Consider the following 5461-nt stretch of genomic DNA (forward strand, 5'->3'; position numbering starts at 1 on the left):
GAGAGCTTGGTACGGAAAGGATCCAGACTCCTTCGAAGCACTATATCAAACCTCACCTGGTTATTCAAAAGTCAACTTAGTTGGCAATGACCAATGACTTTTAGTGGAGAAATGTTCAATCTTCCTTCCTGGTATGGATAATAATTCCACTCCCTATTCCTATTAAGTTATCCTTCTCTTTTTTAATCTCACCTGCCGTCTCCATACGTTTTGCATTTATTTAGTCTTTTTTTTTTTGGTGGTAGAATGTTTAGTCATTTTCAGTCAACAAGGAAGGTTATTCTCCAAAATCAAAATCATAAATACCAAGGACGAGGTGATTCGAATCCTCATTAATCTTACAAACCCTCGAAGCTATCCACGGTTCTTCGCAAATCACAACAGATTCTCTCTGCTTTCCTCTTACGATTCACCTTCCTTTGAAGAAAAATGGATTCTGGCAACAATGAAGTTACTTTCTATATGCCATATCAAATTCGGGTTTACAAGGATGGCCGTATAGAAAGGCTCGCCGGAACTGAAATCGTCCCTGCCCTTGCTGTGGACCCTCAAACCGGTGTTTGCTCCAAAGATGTTGTTATCGCCGCTGAAACCGACGTCGCCGCCCGTCTTTTTCTCCCCAAAGTCACCCAGGCTCAAAAGCTTCCTCTCCTGGTCTACTTCCATGGTGGTAGCTTCTGCGTCGATAGCCCCTTTTCTCCTTTATACACCAATTACCTATCATCTCTGGTGGCGGAGGCCAACGTGGTCGCCGTATCTGTTCATTACAGGAGAGCCCCAGAGTATCCTCTCCCAGTTGCTTATGACGATTCATGGACAGCACTTCAATGGGTCGCTTCCCATTTCAAAGGTAACGGCCCTGAAGAATGGCTTAACGAGCATGCAGATCTGAGCAGAGTGAGTTTCGCTGGAGACAGTGCAGGTGGTAATATTGCCCATAACATGGCTATACGAGCCACGGAGTCACCATTGGAAGGTTTAAGGTTCATTAGTTTGGGTCTCATTCATCCTTTTTTCCATGGTGAAGCGGCTTTAGAAGCGAGTGATGAAGAGAAGAAAGCTAAAGCGGATAAGCTTTGGATGTTTGTGTGTCCTTCGAGCAGTGGCTGTGATGATCCTTTAATAAATCCAGCGACCTGTGCAAACTTGCAAAAGCTGGCGTTCAAGAGGGTGCAGGTGTGGGTTGCAGAAATGGATATGGTGAAAGAGAGGGGCATTTTTTATTACAAGACGTTGCAGCAGAGTGGGTGGACAGGCGACGTGGAATTGATTGAAACGGAAGGAGAAAATCATATATTTCACCTCTTCAATCCCACTTCTGAGAAAGCTTTGGCCATGAAATCTCGCTTAGCTTCCTTCCTCAACCAAGGCTAAAAGCTCCACAGCTGAAGCTCAATAAGATCCTCAATGATCGCTGTGTGACCCAATCGAGGATAATAATGTCTTAAAATTAAAACCCAGATGAATTATGAATAAGCAAAGTTTTTTCAGAAATCTGCTCATGTTCTATAGCTTCTTTTTTTTTTTTTTGGTTAAAATGTTCTATAGCTTTAAACCCTAGGTTAGCTTTAGACCCTAGGTTAATGGAGTAGGATAATTTTTTAAAAATGATTAAGTTGAACATTTTAACCAAATAATAATAATAATCCGGACCCAAGCTTTTCTCGTTCTTTCAATCTTTAACTGACTTTGAAACAAATCCAAACCCTGTTAGAGTTCATAGTTGATGAAGAGTATGAAACAAAACCATGAAGTGATCCAATATTTTAAGAAACACAAGACAACAACCCTTTCTATATCGTTTTCTTCTCAAACTTCTCGTTGCTTTTTTCTCTATACTGTTCTAACCAAAGATGCAAGATCCATGATATGTTGACAGAAAAACCTGGATTTGTAGGGTTAATGGCAATTTCAATGTTCGCACTTTAGGGGGGGGGGGGGGGGGCACTTAAGGGGCACCATAGAAAAAACTCTATTATAAAGATATCTAGATAGAGTGCAGCTGGGTCTCATAGTACAACTGTCACTCTCCTACATTTCTCCTTATTTCTTTTTGATGATTTTATCTCATAAATATATGGCTGATTTATTATATTTCTCTTTGTTTCTTTCTGATGATTTTATCTCAACAATATGTACTTAATTTATTACATTTCTTCTTATTTCTTTTTGATTCATTAGATTTCTCCTTGTTTCTTTCTGATAATTTTATTCAAATATATCAAAAGTATATTTATTTTCTCATCTACTTCGTCTTCTCCTACACATATCCTTATCGATTGCTCTTTTTTGCCCTAGCCTTCTCTCTGCAATATTCGGAACCATCAATGAAAATGGTCCCGTTTCCAGGCCTTCTCATACATCCATAAATCATCAATGAAATTAAAAGGTTTCCCGTTGCCATGCCTTCTTATACACCCATAACTCCTTGAAACGATTTTTCTGCAACATCAATGGATTCTCTTCTTCCATTTTCTTCCACTCTCGCACCAGTATCGCAATCAATGAGAGCTCAAACCAAACATTGGACTAGCTTCTTCCCTTCTGGTATATCATTGAGAGCTCTTTGACACTCCTTTAGGGTTTAGGGTTTAAGTGGAAGAGAATTGTCATTGAGAGCTCACCCACAATCTTTTTGGAAGGGCATTTGTCATGTTCTCTTTTGATCTCACATCAATCAAAGTGATCACTCCTTGTTCAATAAGATAATTCAACACGGCTTGTCTTAGCCTAATTTGTCTCTTCTTACTATTAAAGAGTGAGTTATTGGCTATCACTATTGTTGCTTGATTATCACAAAACAAATTCAAAGACGTTACCTTCAAGTTAACCAATGGAATATCCAAGATCAAATTTCTTATCCACTCTAGCTCATCTCCTGCAGAGGCTAGAGCATATAATTCTGATTTCATAGAGCTCAGAGCATTGCAAGTCTATCTCTTAGATTTCCACACAACAGCTGCTCCACCTAGTGTAAAAATATAATCACTAGTGGATTTGTTATTTCCTATATCTGAGCACCAAGATGCATAAAAATTGTGAAATCCAACCCAAACTAGCTAGGACACCCTATTCGTTTTGGGTTAAAGAAAGGCTTGTTTAATGTTAAACCTTGAAGTCGGACCTTGATTTCAATGTTGCTATCTTTGAAAGCTTTAGGAAGTCATGTCCGACCTTTTCCTTAGGGTAGATCCAATGTACCGAAGTGAAGGAAGAAGTCCTTGTGGGCCCTCTTTATGGAAGACATGGTGTTTGACCTGAAACCCATGGATTTTGAGGATAGTGCTCCATACTTGGAAGCATTGTCAGTGACTATTAAGAAACTGCGCATCGAAGAGGGTTGAATTATTTGAAGTACCTAATTAACTCCCGTGCACGACCCGAAAGTATTTCCTGAAACTAGACTTCTTAATTGACTTGTAGGAGAAAATCCCACTCAATTTGACCCCGTATAGCCCTCTGAATCACTGTCCAAAGTTGCTGAACTATTGCTGAACTATGCTTGGTCGATCCTCTTTGGCCAATTCCATCCACCAAGGAGCATTGACCAAGGCTGCCCAACTATGAGTTAAAGATTCTTTTGGAATATTCCATCCTCTATTTAGCCTAGCCTCATGTTTTGAACTCTATTCTAATCATTGCAACACCTGAGAACATGGAGAAGGTTCCCCAAAGCTCCTCCTTGATATTGGTGAAGGTTATTTTACTCTAATCATTGCCAATCACTTGATTCTTGCCTCCATTATCATCTACAAGGTATGAACTCTCATCTTCACTCTCTATCCTACTCTTTTCTCTTCTTTACTCACTATTGTAACCTTGGGTTGATGCTGCAACCTTGCAACCATCACTCCAAGTGTTCATTCCTCACTAATCCATGATCTCTATCCATTCCTACTTATGATATACTCTTATTTTGATTCTTGCATATGCATTTCTATAAACTTCTTATTACCATCTTGCATTCTTGACCTAAACTGAGATATGTAATGTGTTAAACCTATCTTCTATGATAGCATATGATTCTAATCCATTCCCCATCAGTTCCCCTAGCTAATCCCTCCATTTTCATTGCTTTTTCATTTGATTTCACTTCATGCTATGTTCTTGTATTTAGAACATAGGATTTCAATTTAGGGGTTTTCAATTGGGCCATTAGATTGTGTTAATTCTTGTTGTATAGTGTCCTTATACTATTACAATGAATCCCTCCAAGTTTCGAGTCGATCTGAGCCCCGGAAGATCGATTTCGGACAAAAAAAAAAAAAAAACCAAAATCCACTATTCTGCCTGCACTGAATTCTGTTTAGTCGATCCTGCTTGGTCGATCCCATCAACCAAGGAGCATCAACCAAGCATGCTGCTAAACTTTGTTTTTCACCGTTTTGACCCTTTCGACCTCCGATTTTCCCGATTTCTTCTCTAATCTTTCATTTATGTTTGTCTAGGGTCTTAATACCATCATTGGATCATTCTTTTGTAACCTTTGGATCATCATCATCACGGCTTAAGGTAAGGACGGTTATTGCCATATAACATAGACTATGACTTTACACTGTTATTGGCAACTTAGTAGGCTTAGCTTATTAGTTTATTCTAGACATCATATGACTTCTATAGTTACCTTATGACAGTAGCACCATACTTAATTACTTTGTTTATCATGTCTATTTATACTTTTCATTTACTTATACACTTGATCATGTGATGTTATGATGTATTTCTTAATATGATGATGTATCATCAATATATGGTATGATGGAAATGAGCATGTGCTTGCTTAGGTATAATTTGGGGATGGGGAGTGTCATATTGATGCTTCTGTCCTTGGACATCAGAGGGAATAGTATGGGATGTTCTCCGAAGATGCCCATCGACACTTTCCTGGATTATTGGATGACATACATAGGATTGTTTAGTGGTGTGGCTAGGATGTCCTTATCGTGTCAGGACCCTAATCGAAGGATATTGAGACCAAACGACCCGTGGTAGCAGTACGGATTTGTGGGCACTCAAGACCGGTGAAATGATCCATGAGAGGTCATGAATCACATCGTGGGAGCCATTTATTGGTAGGGTTGCAAATGGCTAGACTTGGGCTCACGGGCACTCAAGACTGGTGAAATGATCCGTGAGGGGACGTGAGAGCTTCCCGTCTACTATTTGTGGATGACCAATAGGGTTGATGAGTCCGTAGTCCAAGAGGGAATACGCTAACTTTAGTGTAAAGGATACCGGAAAGGATCCAAGATATCTTAAATGGTTGAGGAGAAATGGACGTATCCAGATCTGACTTGATACGACTGAGAAGATGACTTGCATTGGGCTAGGCTTTACCATGACATGCGCCAATACTTATACCAAATGGTGATGTGAGAGAGTGGTGACCAAATCCCCAGCCAAGGAATGCCCGAGAGGGATGCAGGACCCATTACCAACCGGCTGCCCAAGATATCTTAAA

General features: G+C 39.8%; 1 pseudogene; it reads left to right on the top strand.

Annotated features, from left to right (window-relative positions):
• Positions 1-347: 347 nt before the first annotated feature.
• On the top strand, positions 348-1773 carry LOC149015618 (putative carboxylesterase 12 pseudogene; annotated as a pseudogene).
• Positions 1774-5461: the final 3688 nt, after the last annotated feature.

This window comes from Hakea prostrata, chromosome 5, assembly GCF_041222555.1.
Source record: "Hakea prostrata isolate BN-2017 chromosome 5, UWA_Hpros_2, whole genome shotgun sequence".
In the NCBI taxonomy this organism is placed as follows: Eukaryota; Viridiplantae; Streptophyta; class Magnoliopsida; order Proteales; family Proteaceae; genus Hakea; species Hakea prostrata.